We start from the raw sequence: 17,570 nt of genomic DNA on the forward strand, positions 1-17,570 counted from the left end.
AGGCTATCGCAAGTATGTGGGGCGATCACTTCAGCAATATCCTGAATTGCGTAAACGATCAAGACTCCCGAGGAGATGTAGATAACCTCCTTACTGATAACATTCAATTGTATTTTGCAGGCCGTATTACGCCAGGTAACATCAGCGATGCCAAAAACAGCCTACCTAATAATAAATCGCCCGGCTGTGATGGTCTTCCTGCAAAGGCTTTCAAATTCTGCCATCCGATAATTTACATTTTGTTAGCTGCCCTATTCAATGCGTGCATAATTCACCAGTTTCTTCCAGACTCCCTACTCTTAGTTCACTTGATACCATTAATCAAAAACAAGCTAAAGGATGCAGCTGACCCTGGCAATTACCGGCCGATTGCAATCACAACGATCGCATCGAAGATACTTGAGTCAGTTCTCTAGCAAGACTTCTCCCCTTTCTACACATCACTGTCAACCAGTTCGGATTTAAAGCAAACCACTCAACTGACACCTGCATCCACATACTGAAAGAATTGCTGAACTACTACCTATCATCAGCTCTCCTGTTTTCCTTTGTTTGTGGACGTGAAAAAAGCATTTGACAGAGTAAACTACCTGAAGCTCTTCCTGAAGATGCATAAAAGAGACACACCTCTATATTTAATTGGCATTTTATATTGCTGGTTCTCCACATAACAATTCTGTGCCAAATGGGGTGACGTATTATAGTACACCTTCGGCTCCGTAAACAGGCTTCGGCAAGGGGCATTCTCTCCCCATAACTGTTTAATACATGCACAGATGCCTTGAATGTTAAACTGAACTCACTCCCAATCGGATTCACTGTCAATGAAACAACTATAAACAAGCTCTGTTACGCCGACAATATCGTTCTGATTCCCCATCAGTACAAGGTCTCCAACGACTCATCGACACTTGCCGCCAATTATGCAGAGGAATTTTATATCCTGTACCACGAAACCAAGACCCAGTGCATGTAGCTACTCCCAAGATCACTTAAGCATGTTGCAGAGCCAACAAATTTTCCTCGGAAATCATCGGCTGGAATTCGTGCACGAATTTCCGTATTTGGGTCACATTATCATATCACGGACGACCTAAGAGATACGGCGCACATTGAACAGAGGCGTCGTAAACTACGTGCAACTGTCAACATGATTGCAAGGAGGTTTGCCTTCTGTCCGCTCGTATTGCTACAGTATTTATGGGTGTTCCCTCTGAACGAATTATACCCGAGAGACCATGAGACTTATCACTGTTCTGCACAAGGACATTCTGAGACGCCTCACAAACACTCCCCGCTACCACACGGCCACACAGATGTAAGGCGGACAATGTCCAGTCTGATAAAACACACACGCACACACACACACACACGCACACACACACACACACACACACACACACACACACATATATATAGATATAATATAAAATATATATATATATATATATATATATATATATATATATATATATATATCTATATATATATATATATATATATATATATATATATATATATATGATATATATTATATATATATATATATATTATATATATATATATATATATATATATATATATATATATAATCACCAAATCCGTTCGTCCTATAGCAGCTTTACACTCTTTTCCGCATGAGTTCACATTCAACATCGCTTCATAACTCCTCCATTCATTCCACATTCGCCTCCATGAAAACGTGGAGTCTATATCCCTAATTTCCCATCGTTTATAGACACTTGTTGTCTACCTTCCTTTCTTCACGTATTTTTCCCCATACTTTGGTTGCATCCTTGCATGATCCATCAAACTAGCTTCCAAAATCTTGTAACGAGCTTTTATACTTGAGACGTATCCTGTTTTAACAGAAGATTCTATTTATACACACACACACATACATACATACATGTACACACACACATATTATATATATTATATATATATATTATATATATATATATATATATATAGATATATAGATAGTGTATGCTTAATTAGAATATTTACGTCACTCGCAAGTCCGGAACATAATTGTTTTGAGATACAATAATGATAATCACCCTCTGGAAGCCTTCATCAAGACCAGATTAACACCATCTCTCTCCATGATTTATGCAAACATCAACGCTTGAAGATTCACTCTATCATTCAACACTGTAAGCATTCTCCTGACCTCCATCCAATGTTGTGTTGCTCTCCCAAAATATTTTTCATTATTCATGAACCATTCATCTACTCCTTCACTGATATCAAGAGATGGAAGAGCCAGGGGAAGGTGGTCTCTCCCCATTAAATCCGAAAGTAATTATCTGAGCGAAAAAGCAAATACCTCGAGGGACCAATAAACATAAAGCCTAACAATGCTCTCTGCTCGTAGAGGTAAGAGTCTTCGGGAATGATGCGCCCAATTCGATCTTATGACGCTGTAGTAATAGTTTCTTTCCCTGCTTCGCGTAATCTTGCGGTGAATCTATTCACGCTTCGACGCTCCTCTTGAAATATAGATGACACACTGCTGTTTATGATTTGAAAAACACGCAGAATTGTCAACATAGTTCTTGGCCTCACCCAGAAATCATCACGTGAGAAAGGAAGCTCTTTCATTATTGCTCAACAACAAAGACTCCACCTGGGTCGTTCCATGACTTTCTGAGCACTGCTTTCCCATCGAAGGATCGAGGGGGTTTGCATCCTGGGGCCTCCAAGTGCTTCTTAACGACATAGTGATGACTTCACTATAGCCTCCAAAATGTTGACTGCATAGGTGTGATTTGGAATTTGGAGCAACTGCTGGCCACTTTAGCCTGTGATGAGGGGATGGTAACACTGTCTTGCGGGAACCTTGCAATTGCTCATAGTTTACCTCTTCATTTCAAATTGTTTTGAAACAGTCGAAATTTTGGTGCGAAATACTCATGGCAATCATTTGACCTTTTGGCTTAGTAGTCTGCACTACAGAGCCCAACACTTTTTTCGACTGATGCCACTTTCTTTTCATTTCCTAACTAAATCACTTGTGAAAACTGTCTAGCTCAGGTAAGAAGTGAGTCCAAAGTGTTCTGGAATCAGTTTCTGTTCACTGTTGAGTCCAAAGTGTTCTGGAATCAGTTTCTGTTCACTCTTGAGTCCAAAGTATTCTGGAATCAGTTTCTGTTCACTCTTGAGTCCAAAGTATTCTGGAATCAGTTTCTGTTCACTCTTGAGTCCAAAGTATTCTGGAATCAGTTTCTGTTCACTCTTGAGTCCAAAGTGTTCTGGAATCAGTTTCTGTTCACTCTTGAGTCCAAAGTATTCTGGAATCAGTTTCTGTTCACTCTTGAGTCCAAAGTGTTCAGGAATCAGTTCCTGTTCACTCTTGAATCCAAAGTATTCTGGAATCAGTTTCTGTTCACTGTTGAGTCCAAAGTGTTCTGGAATCAGTTTCTGTTCACTCTTGAGTCCAAAGTATTCTGGAATCAGTTTCTGTTCACTCTTGAGTCCAAAGTATTCTGGAATCAGTTTCTGTTCACTCTTGAGTCCAAAATATTCTGGAATCAGTTTCTGTTCACTCTTGAGTCCAAAGTGTTCTGGGATCAGTTTCTGTTCACTCTTGAGTCCAAAGTATTCTGGAATCAGTTTCTGTTCACTCTTGAGTCCAAAGTGTTCAGGAATCAGTTCCTGTTCACTCTTGAATCCAAAGTATTCTGGAATCAGTTTCTGTTCACTCTTGAGTCCAAAGTGTTCTGGAATCAGTTTCTGTTCACTCTTTGTATCCATCTTGACTCTGGCAGACACCTTGCTCATCCTCAAGATGTTACTATGAAGTAGTGGAAGTCACGTAAAGCCGTTGGTCCCATTGCAGAATAACCACTGTTTCCATGCAACATAAAAACGCCATACAAACAAACTATGAAGTAGTGTGTGTGTGCCACTATAGTACTGATGGCCTTGGTCTCAGCTGAGTGGTGGACAGTGAAACATCTGTTATACGAAGCCAGGCGGGTGGTAGCATCCAGTTGTTCTTTGTTGGTTGATGTTTTTGAATATCCATACTTGAAGTCATCATCTTCTGTGGTGACCCTGACCTGCTTGAACTTAGTGTTCCTCTCCTAAGTAAGAGGAAGTATGTAGTCCTTCCAAAGCATGTACTATAGTAAATTCACATCAACCGTGCATCTTGTGTCTAGGACAGTCCTTTACGACGTTGTGGACTATTTTATCATTTTTTTTCTAAATTCAGCTTTTGCTTATATCCTATGATTCATAAAGGGATTCACCCACCTTACGTTACTGTAGGTTTCTATTGAGTTCCTCTGGATGGCCATATAAAAGGGTTGGCTATAATTCTTTCTTGTAACAAAAGCGGCCAAGATCATTTTAAAAAAGCCCTGGTATACACATACACGCACACACACACATGCACACTCACATCCACTTGATACTATTGAATATTCTTCTTTGAACTGAATGATTTTGAAAGATATTATATGAACTGATCTAAACTCTATGTATATATATAAATTTTTTTTACCATTTCTCATAGTGGACTTAAAAGCCGGTTTAGTGAAATAGCTGCAGGTTATGTTTGAATTAAAAATGCACCAATAATAGATCATATATATATATATATATATATATATATATATATATATATATATATATATATATATATATATATATATATATATCACAAGGTGGAGAGGTAAAGGCATGTCTCAGCGTAGTACATAATTTATTGCCGACGTTTCACATCACTTCGATGCATTTTCAAGGCTAGGAATGACAAAAATACAAACATATAAGACTCGTCACTGATAAAACACCGTATAATATTTAAATTTTAAAATTGAACACTAAAACATTTAAAATGTAAAAGTTATTGTACAACAACACTAGGTTGGAGAGACAACCTACCAGAGTAAAAAATAGAAGGTGACTGAAGGACAGAGTGGGGAGAAAAAAGAAAATAATAAAGTAAAAAAACACCCACACACAAACTATGTAAACAAACAAGTGGTTAGGCTATGAACAGCTGAACTGACGAGGATTGGGCATTTAAATTCGGTACATTAGTTTTGAAGTATTCGTTGGTTTGGAGACAAGCGCTACTTACACTACCGGAGTCGAGGCGGGTTGATGTTGTCTCCAAACCAACGAATACTTCAGCGCGAGAAAGTATTTGAGGTGAGAGACGGCATAAACCTTTAAGCCTCTCGCGGTGGTTGAGTGGTATAGCTTCCCTGACGTTCCTGGATTTTAATGTACCTGCGTTCGCGCCCAAGTACAGGTAAAATAACTATTATCGAGAAAAAACCCAAAAAATTCCCCTTCGGTTAACCATATTATGAAAATATATTAATTCCAAGGTAGAGCGATTAGATATTAAAGGACTTGTAGCTCGATATGTGGTATATGAAATCCCGGTAATGTGATATGACTTATGTAAATGCTACGTGTTGTCAAAAGCGCTACTTACACTACCGGAGTCGAGGCGGGTTGATGTTGTCTCCAAACCAACGAATACTTCAGCGCGAGAAAGTATTTGAGGTGATAGACGGCATAAACCTTTAAGCCTCTCGCGGTGGTTGAGTGGTATAGCTTCTCTGACGTTCCTGGATTTTAATGTACCTGCGTTCGCGCCCAAGTACAGGTAAATCTATTATCGAGAAAAAACTCCCCTTCGGTTAAGCATATATGAAAATATATTAATTCCGAGGTAGAGCGAATTAGATATTAAAGGACTTTGTAGTTCGATATATGTATATGAATCACGGTAATGTGATATGACTTATGTAAATGCTACGTGTTGTCAAAAGCGCTACTTACACTACCGGAGTCGAGGCGGGTTGATGTTGTCTCCAAACCAACGAATACTTCAGCGCGATAAAGTATTTGAGGTGAGAGACGGCATAAACCTTTAAGCCTCTCGCGGTGGTTGAGTGGTATAGCTTCCCTGACGTTCCTGGATTTTAATGTACCTGCGTTCACGCCAAAGTACAGGTAAATCTATTATCGAGAAAAAATTCCCCTTCGGTTAAGCATATATGAAAATATATTAATTCCGAGGTAGAGCGAATTAGATATTAAAGGACTTTGTAGCTCGATATATGTATATGAATCACGGTAATGTGATATGACTTATGTAAATGCTACGTGTTGTCAAAAGCGCTACTTACACTACCGGAGTCGAGGCGGGTTGATGTTGTCTCCAAACCAACGAATACTTAAGCGCGAGAAAGTATTTGAGGTGAGAGACGGCATAAACCTTTAAGCCTCTCGCGGTGGTTGAGTGGTATAGCTTCCCTGACGTTCCTGGATTTTAATGTACCTGCGTTCGCGCCCAAGTACAGGTAAATCTATTATCGAGAAAAAATTCCCCTTCGGTTAATCATATATGAAAATATATTAATTCCGAGGTAGAGCGAATTAGATATTAAAGGACTTTGTAGCTCGATATATGTATATGAATCACGGTAATGTGATATGACTTATGTAAATGCTACGTGTTGTCAAAAGCGCTACTTACACTACCGGAGTCGAGGCGGGTTGATGTTGTCTCCAAACCAACGAATACTTCAGCGCAAGAAAGTATTTGAGGTGATAGACGGCATAAACCTTTAAGCCTCTCGCGGTGGTTGAGTGGTATAGCTTCCCTGATGTTCCTGGATTTTAATGTACCTGCGTTCGCGCCCAAGTATAGGTAAATCTATTATCGAGAAAAAATTCCCTTTCGGTTAACCATATATGAAAATATATTAATTCCGAGGTAGAGCGAATTAGATATTAAAGGACTTTGTAGCTCGATATATGTATATGAATCACGGTAATGTGATATGACTTATGTAAATGCTACGTGTTGTCAAAAGCGCTACTTACACTACCGGAGTTGAGGCGGGTTTGATGTTTGTCCTCCAAACCCAACGAATACTTCACGCGCGAGAAAGTATTTGAGGTGATTAGACGGCAACTAAAACCTTTTTAAGCCTCTCGGTGGAGGTTGAGTGGCTAAATAAGCTTCCCTGACGTTTCCCTGGATTTTAATGTACCTGCGTTTCGCGCCCAAGTTTACAGTTAAGAAATCCTATTATTCGAGAAAAAAATTTTCCCCTTCGCGGTATAAGGCCATAATAATGAAAAAATATATTAATTCCTGAGGGTAGCAGCGAAATTTAGATTATTAAAGGACTTTTGTAATGCTTCGAATATATGTATATAATCACGTAATGTGAATATGACTTTTAAATGCTAACGTGTTGTCAAAAGCGCTACTTACACTACCGGAGTCGAGGCGGGTTTGATGTTGTCTCCAAACCAACGAATACTTCAGCGCGCGAAGTATTTGAGGTGAGAGACGCATAAACCTTTAGCCTCTCTCGCGGTGGTTGAGTGGTAGAGCCTTCCCTGACGTTCCTGGATTTTAATGTACGCTGCGTTCGCCCCCAAGTACAGGAATCTATATCAGGAAAAATTCCCCTTCGGTGAAGCATATATTGAAATATTTAATTCCGAGTAGAGCGAATTATATATTAAGGACTTTGTAGCTCGTATATTAATATGAATACGGTAAGTGCCAGACTTAGTAAATGCTACGGGTTGTCAAAAGCGCTACTTACGAATACCAGAGTCGAGGGCGGGGGTTGATGTTTTGTCTCCAAACCAACGAACACTTCACGCGCGAGAAAAGTTATTTTGAGGTGAGAGACGGACCATAAAACCTTTAAGCCTCTCACGGTGGTTGAGTGGTATAGCTTCCCTGACGTTCCTGGATTTAATTGTGCCTGCGTTCGCGCCCAAGTACAGGTAAATCTATTATCAAGAAAAAATTCGCCTTCGGTTAAGCATATATGAAAATATATTAATTCCGAGGTAGAGCGAATTAGATATTAAAGGACTTTGTAGCTCGATATATGTATATGAATCACGGTAATGTGATATGACTTATGTAAATGCTACGTGTTGTCAAAAGTGCTACTTACACTACCGGAGTCGAGGCGGGTTGATGTTGTCTCCAAACCAACGAATACTTCAGCGCGAGAAAGTATTTGAGGTGAGAGACGGCATAAACCTTTAAGTCTCTCGTGGTGGTTGAGTGGTATAGCTTCCCTGACGTTCCTGGATTTTAATGTACCTGCGTTCACGCCCAAGTACAGGTAAATCTATTATTGAGAAAAAATTCCCCTTCGGTTAAGCATATATGAAAATATATTAATTCCGAGGTAGAGCGAATTAGATATTAAAGGACTTTGTAGCTCGATATATGTATATGAATCACGGTAATGTGATATGACTTATGTAAATGCTACGTGTTGTCAAAAGCGCTACTTACACTACCAGAGTCGAGGCGGGTTGATGTTGTCGCCAAACCAACGAATACTTCAGCGAGAGAAAGTATTTAAGGTGAAGAGACGGCATAAACCTTTAAGCCTCTCGCGGTGGTTGAGTGGTATAGCTTCCCTGACGTTCCTCGATTTTAATGTACCTGCGTTTGCGCCCAAGTACAGGTAAATCTATTATCAAGAAAAAATTCCCCTTCGGTTAACCATATATAAAAATATATTAATTCCGAGGTAGAGCGAATTAGATATTAAAGGACTTTGTAAGCTCACGATATAAGGTATATGAATCACGGTAATGTGATATGACTTATGAAAATGCTACATGTTGTCAAAAGCGCTACTTACACTACCGGAGTCGAGGCGGGTTGATGTTGTCTCCAAACCAACGAATACTTCAGCGCGAGAAAGTATTTGAGGTGATAGACGGCATAAACCTTTAAGCCTCTCGCGGTGGTTGAGTGGTATAGCTTCCCTGACGTTCCTGGATTTTAATGTACCTGCGTTCGCGCCAAAGTACAGGTAAATCTATTATCGAGAAAAAATTCCCCTTCGGTTAAGCATATATGAAAATATATTAATTCCGAGGTAGAGCGAATTAGATATTAAAGGACTTTGTAGCTCGATATATGTATATGAATCACGGTAATGTGATATGACTTATATATAGTATATATATACGTATATACATACAGTTATAGACGAGTACATGAATATAATAAATATATACAAGTGTATATAATTATATCTATATATATATATATATATATATATATATATATATATATATATCTATATATCTAGATAATTATATATATATATATATCTATATATATATATATATATATATATATAGTATTATATATAGATAATATATATAGATATATATATATATAGATATATATATATATATAGAGAGATATATATATATATATATATATAGATATATATAGATATATATATATATATATATATATAATACATATAATTTATATATATATACATACATATATATGATATATATATATATATATATATGATTATATATATATATGATATATATATATATATATATATATATATATATATATATCTATATTATATTTATATAATATATATATATTATATATATATATATATATATAGAATAAATATATATATATACATCAGAGTATGTAATGAAAATATATGCATGTATATAAGTATTTTGCAAGGCATCATTTTCTTTCTTTACTAGCTTATTCCACGAATATACTATATATATATATATATATATATATATATATATATATATATATATATATATATATATATATATATATATATATCTACTTTCAAATCTCTTGGATCTGGTCTTTCTGCATGTTTACTCTACAATCAGTCTTCAATTCAGTTACCTATTGACAAATTACGTTATAATCATTTTCTTTAAACCTTTCTCCCTAATCATTTGCTTTTTTTTTATCCTTCCATCTGAACTTTGGCCTTACTCTTCTCCTTCCATCTGAACTCTGGTTTTACTCTTCTCCTTCCATCCACCTGCATCAAACCTCAACACTTTCACACACATGATCAGCTCCTCTCATAACAAGATCTGAACTCTGCAGTCTTTCCTGAACCTCCCTCGACACTTTCCCATAGTTTATTTGTCTTCTTCACTTGTCTTGTTCTATTATTAAGCTGCTCCTTTTTTAATTTCAAGAGTCAAGTGTACTTTCATGAAAATACCTTGGGGAAGTCTGTAACCCAATCTGCTGTCAGTTTAGACCCTTAAGTACACAGGACAGTATTAGGAAGTATTTTCGTACGAGTATTCAGAGTTCCATTTAAAAGTTAGGTATCACAAAATAATTGCAAGTTTTGGCAATCTAGTGAGTATCTCAACACAGTGTAAAATGTCTTCCGTGGTTATTGGGTTACGTTTAAAACTTAGAAGGTGAAATCTTGAAACTTAAGCATTTGCAGCATCACTTAAAAAAGGCCTTGACAACTTGTCCTTTACATGTAGTAAGTAGTGTGTTTTGCAACATTCAACCATTTCTTTGGACTTCCACTAAGTATGCCATAAAACTGTATGCTGACCCACAAATGCAGGTATCAATCAGGACTTCTTTCTTTTAACAACCTTCATCTCCCTGACTTGAGAGGTACCACTACCTGAAATGCATTAAAGGGACAAAGATTTAATTAAGCTATGTTAGAACTTTCCTTACTACTTTGGAAATAAACAATTTATTGTGGCATATCGATGTTGAATGAGAAATGTCCATTTCTTTATAGGTCCTCATGACGAATTAATGCTTTATCCTATTTCTGTTTCAAACCTATTTTGAAACAGCAATGTTGTGAAACAGAAACAGGATAAAGCATTAATTTGTCACGAGGACCTTTAAAGAAATGGATATTGTTTTTTTGCACTTCCATATTTCATAATGTTTTATATACATTTTCCACTCATGTTCTTTCATTAATACCGTAGTACTACTCCATTGAAATCAAGAATTTCCTGGACTTTCCACCTTCACTTTCCTCATAAATTAGGATCTTGACACCGTCTTGGTAATTCTTATAGCCTTCACAACCTTCTTTCAATACTTCTCGCAATTTTCTTTGACTTAGAATACTACCTTCTTTTCTATTAAACTTGACTCTTGCATTCGTTCAGTATTTTTCAATTTTCCAACAGAATATTGTAGGATTCAATTAGCTTCCTATCCACTACAATCAGTCTGGGCAATTTCATAATTGAGACTTCTGTCACATGTAGACTTCCGTTCAAATCTTGGCATTCTGTCTGTGTATTTACAAACCTATCTCAGTTGTGAAAAAAGTGGCGTTATGGATCAAAACATAAAATGAACTGTTGACTTTGATTGGTTGCAGTATTTGTAAATTCTAGAGGGAAACTGACTTATATTTCCTTCTTAATAAGAGGTATCACTTTAAATCTTGCATAAATACATAAAAAATGCAAAAATAAATATCTTCAAAATAGGCATGGTAGTTGTAGTAGTGGTATCTGAATAGAGACCTAACCCATGGATTGTATGTCATGGTGCAACACCAGCAGCCAATCCTTTTCAGTTCAAAAGACAGATTCTGTAGAAAAGTTTGTAATTTAAAATCAAGTCCAAGTTACATGCATCTAAGAAGACTCTTGCCTCACTGAGCTTGAAAACACAATAGGCAGCAATGGTGATGATGATGGCCTCGACTTAAAAATATATATCATATTGTAAAAAAAAAGTGTCTAATGACATCCTCACAATACCTGGGATACCATAGCTATCACAGACTGTGAGGTTTCAAAGTATTTATCAATGACGGATGTAGTTATCTCACAAAAAACAGATGGGTGGCACTACAGAAGTGTTTGAAGAGAGGGTGGAAAAAAGAACAAGAATCAGAGTAGATATGTAGGCTTTATGTGATCAACCAAGCACTTCTACAATGAAATACACATACAGCTGAATAGTAGTAATAGTAGTAGTAGTAGTAGAATGGAACAGTGATATGACTAATACACTTAGTAGTACACAAGAGTGGTACATTACAAACACATTTAAGAGGAACGTATGCAGCATCAAATAATAGTAGTAGATACAGATGGTACAGGAGGCAGGAGAGTGGCAAGTGTTCTAGAGACATGCTGGGTAACACTAGGGAACTAACACAGAAAACCCTCGGCTTGAGACTGGCTAAATACCATGGCCACATCAAGTCAAGAGGGGTTTTAAGGAAAATAATTCACAAAATAACCTGTAATTGTATCGCTCTAAGAAAAATCAAATAAAAAATACAAAGGATATCTAAAAATATTCTCAAAATGTCAAATACAAAGGATATTTTAAAACATTCTCAAAATGTCACCAGCAGGTGTATAAACCAAACCAGTATTTCGAAGGCCAGTCCAACTAACCATGAGAGCTTGAGAACATAAAAAGAAAAATAATAATAAAAAAAATAGTGATTGATTAAATGCTAGAACAGAAACAAGGATTAAGAATCAGGTTAGTGACCTTTCATGACCCAAACTGACCTAGAATTAATAGCAAGAGAAGAGAGAGTATGAATTTTGAGGTGTGATGACTGGTTTGACCACCACACAATACACTAAACTTTTATCAAATAGTATTCACAAATGACCATTTCAAGCCCTGCGATGCATAGGTTTTCTTAAATATCTTCTTAAATATCAGCTGTATCTTCCTGAAAATTTGGCACAACATGTTTTACACCTTCCGCTAATATATGGCAATATAATTAAGTACCCTGAATTAATAATTAAGGCACTTTACTTAGAACATTTTCAATTTCCTCAGTATTAGTTGTAAATATGGGAACACCTGTCGTTGGCTTAGCCAAAGAGTTACTCTGTCTGATACTTATGAATGGAATAGTGTGCTACCATATGTTTTTTTACGTTTTAAAATGTACACGAACTACCATTTATCACTGATTACTTTTCATAAAGCTATTTTTATGTTTTTATTTATCATGTACCTTTCTTATCTATTTCCATGAGAATGGTGTGGTAGTGGCAACTTTAGATTATTATTGGAGATATAAATATCATAGTTTATTTTAAAGTAAGGTCATAGTTTATTTTAAAGTAAGATCATAGTTTATTTTAAAGTAAGATCACTACATACATTATTTTATTATATATATCCAATAAAGTATGCACAATATATACAGAAATTTTACAGATTTTGAAGTAAATTTTTGCAGTAACCATGAAAACAGCATAGACATACAAAATAAAAAACTGGTGGATAAATATATCAAAACTTATTAATTACAGGACTATATATACACACGTATAAGGATATTTCAGCTCACTCCCCATCACTGTCTAAAAACATCGTCCTCGTCATCACTGGCGACGTTGACAACGATTGGATCTCTGCAATCCCGGACGTTGTCAGTAAGCCAGTATTCGTTCTCGAAAGCTTGAATTCGTTGGACAGCTCCTTCCCACACCTGTTTAGTGACAGCAAGCCATGCTTCCTCCAATCTGGCCTTTAGGTCTGTCCTGGTGAAATGTCATAACGATGAACGTACATATAGCTTCATATACGCCCATACCTGCTCGATGGCATTGAGTTCAGGATGGGCGGGTGGAAGGCGGACGACTTCATGCCCCCATGAGCGAATAGTGTTATGCAAGCAGGACAACTCGTACCTCGACCAACTCGTACCCTACCAACTCGTACTTTCACTAACTCGTACTTTCGCCAACTCGTACCTATATTCCAGTAAGTGCATTTTTACGATTATGATTTAGTAGTATATTGAGTGACAAGTGAAGGTAACTTCAAATTCAATTTCTGATATATTCAACATGAAGATAAGATACGTGCTTAAGTTGAATTCAAAAAAGTAATAACAGTTGAACTCATAGAATATTTTTGTTTCAGGTGTTTCAGGCTGTTAAGAACCTTCTTCCGCAGACCAGTGTGTGTGGCTTTGTTGCGGACTTTGAACCAGCAGTGTGGCAGGCTCTCCGCCAGGTCTTCCCAGCAAAGATGATCAATGGGTGTCTGTTCTGCTACACCCAAGCTGTCTTCAGACACGTCCAGGAGCTTGGACTACAAGTAAGACATAAACAAAATTTATTAACAGCATTTTGCAGCTACTTGTTAGGCCCCGAGCACACTAGCCACTCTGTGGCACCACAAGTGGCCGAGCAAAGTGGCGGGCCAGAGCACACTAGCCACTTTTTAGAGCCACAAGTTGCTACCACATGTGGCGACCACATGTGGTTGTTTTGAATACCCGGCCACATGTGGTCGCCACACCGATATCACTACATCTCAATGATATCTTACTTAGCAGTGATTAAATTTATTTGATTAAATGATTAAATTATAAAAAAAAAGTTAAAAAAACATGCGAAAAACTGCGTCCGTTAATATTTCATTGAATTTAGAATTTCATTTGTATTGTACTTTTTTATAACTTACATTTATTAACTTATCGTTGATAATGGGAAGGTTATGTATTAGGTACGGTTTGTCTGTTTATAAATAAATATTAACCTTTCACACTGAAAAAAGAATGCTAAGTACAATTTATTGGGGCTTAATAACTTACCTTGTTTGAACAGCGGGACAACACACACCTCACCTCTACGAAGTTTCCTGCGTCACTGATTAGCAGCCGCTGCCACATGTGGTTGCCAGACCCAGAGGTCGCTGTCGCTAGTGTGCTCTCAGCCAGCCACAAAACGCCACCACAAAATGCGCTGTTTGTGGCGGGGACGAGCGACAGCTTGCCACAGTCGCGAGCCACAGACACAAGTGTGATCGGCAAAGCTTGAAAACAATGGGAACCTATGGGAGAAAATATCCCCGCCACAAAACGCAGCCACTTGTGGCTCTACAAAGTCGCCAGTGTGCTTAGGCCCTTAAGGAACCAATTTACCAAAGGTGCTCTTGCCAAAAGGTCGAGAATACCAAACATTATATGAATATCACAGGACAAAAATATATTTAAAATAAAACATGAACTTACGAACAAACAAACATATAGAAACATAAGAAAAAAAATACAATAACAGGTTTGTAAAAACAGTTTCGTCTCTAGTTGATCTTGATATACGTATAACATTTATTTTGTTTATGCTTATGTATTTATTTAAACGATGCTTAATTAATTTCCTTTTCATTTTAGCCTGCCTACCGTCAACAGGACGTCTTTAAATTCACAAGAAAACTGATGGCTCTTCCGTTCCTACCAGGGGAACATATCCGCCCAGCGTTCAATAAGTTAAAGGAACAGACCAACACTCCATGGGAACCACTCGTGCAGTACATCAACGACACGTGGATTACTAGTACCGTTTGGCCAGTGGAGTCGTGGACAGTATATATGCAGCCAACCAGGGCTAACAACGATGTGGAAGGCTGGCATCGACGTATCAACAAGAAAGTGGGTGACGAGAAACAGCCATTCTATCTTCTCATACCAAAACTACACGCAGAGGCCTCCCTTCTGCCAGTAGAGATGAAGATGGTCTTGAGGCCAAGCTTACCAGAGGTCTTCAACAAAATACATTCAGGCAAAGTTTTTCGATTTGTGGGACCAGTACAGCCGTAAGACTATCACACCCAGCAACCTTTTACGTAGTAGTGGCCAGTTAAATGGACCATCTCCAGACCTTTAAAGACACTTTTGTCAACTGACTTCGTGGTATATTTGATATATTAACATTTTAATATATGTGTGTGTGTTAATTATTATGTTAAAGATGTTAATGATGCAATAAAGACCAAAAACCTTACACTTTCTTTATAATTAATTTCCAATTGGTGGGTTGTGCCCAACATGTTAAAATTCGAAGTTACTATCATACTGTTATGCCGGTAGACTATGTAAAGGTACGAGTTGGCAAAGGTACGACATGGTTAAGGTACGAGTTGGTTAAGGTACGAGTTGGTAGGGTAAGAGTTGGTCAAGGTACGAGATGACATAGATTCGTAACTCAGACAATACAGGGCTAATCCTGTCCCGAAGTGCAGCATCAATCTTGCCGCTTTAAGTTGCACCTTAGGTAGATTGTGATAGACAGAGTTGGAATAGTCAACGAGTTCTTTTTGATAGAACAACACTCATCAAGATATTTTTTATATTTAAAAGTTAAACATTTCTAAGATAATGGCCTCGTACTACGTTAATGATTTGAGTACAGAAAGATTGAGTCTAGTAGTACTAAACAAGTCACATATACTTTAATTGTCAGCAATCGGAAATGGGTCGATGATTTTAGCAGAATATCACTAAGGTTCCTTAAGTTACTTTTCTCTCCTACCAACATAGAAGTTAAGTTTTTTTTTTTCATTTGACTTTAATTCTTATAAATCATGTCGTCCATCAATCCTTTTTTTCCAAGAAATGAAATTTTGGGCCTCCGATGTCACTTATGAAGAAATTATCAACAAATAGCAGAACATATATATTGGCTTTGCTTGAATTTCCTAGATGACTTATTAATTGTTCAAAATACCATATTCTAGAATTTTGGACATATATGATAAATTTTAAACAGGCCTATATGAACTCGGATTTTTATAACCAAGTGAGTCTTCAAAACCGATTTAATGATGGCCACTTTCTCAAATAGATGGAACTTTTCCCACCCCAACATTCAGATATTGCAACAGAGCAGTTGCACAGGTTGTTTTTAGCCTTTTAATGACTCTGACAATATCATTTACATATTTAAATCTCGTTAATCTTTCCTTTGTATCAGTACCTATCTCATTCATCGCCTCAAAATCATGATAATTGTCTTCTCAGTTTTTCCTTAAAAATATAAGAAAATTATAGAAAATTATCAGCCAGTAACATGCTAACTCAAGGTATCTGTATCATTGTTACTGTACAGTTCATTTAGTATATTACACCGTTTCTATTCGTGAGTCATTATATCAAAGCTACCGTATTTCAACTGGTATTTAAACTATTTTTTGTTTTTGTTTTTTCAGGTGAGTGAAAATAGTTAATCTCTAACTAAGCCAAAGATATTATTAATCCATCGTCAGTATCGGAGTGAGCTGCTATTTCAGAGGGATAATTCGTGGAAGTATACATGCTTATCCATGCGTTTCTATTAGGAAGTAACCTACAAAGAGCATTCATTGCATCTTTACTTGGTGGCAGCTCTGCCTGATTACATTTGTTACGTTCACGTGTTAAGGAGGGAGCCGTTATAAAGTGAACGTTATGTACTACTATTGTGCCTCAAGCTATTCTTCGTCTAGTCATTCGACCTATTGATGGAATGCAAAAGGAAGATCATTCCAATGCAGGAACCTCTGATAACCAAGGAAAAAGTCATAGCTTGTCTAAGTAAGGTCATAGCTAAAAAAGCTGCAGGCCCAGATGGAATCAAACCACAAAGCATTAATGAAGAGCAAAACCTGTATAGAAGTATTAGTTAGATGTTACAACAAAGAGCTAGAAATCAAAGAAAAGCTTGAATCTTGGAAGAAATCGAGAACGAAAATGATAGAAAAGAAAAGGAAACCAAGGGCTAAGGATTTAAGGCCTATAACTTTATTAAATATATCATACAAAGTATTCATGATGCTGATAAAAGACGAAATAGAAGCACGCCTCAGATTGAATGAACAAGATCACGAATGCCAAGCAGGATTCACAGGAGGGAGTAGGATTGAAGATAATATCCTTACACTACAATATTGTGTAGAGGAGAGCTGCAGGAATAGAAAACCATTAATAGTAATAGCT

The sequence above is a fragment of the Macrobrachium nipponense genome, chromosome 12 (genome assembly GCF_015104395.2).
Source record: "Macrobrachium nipponense isolate FS-2020 chromosome 12, ASM1510439v2, whole genome shotgun sequence".
NCBI classification, from domain to species: Eukaryota; Metazoa; Arthropoda; class Malacostraca; order Decapoda; family Palaemonidae; genus Macrobrachium; species Macrobrachium nipponense.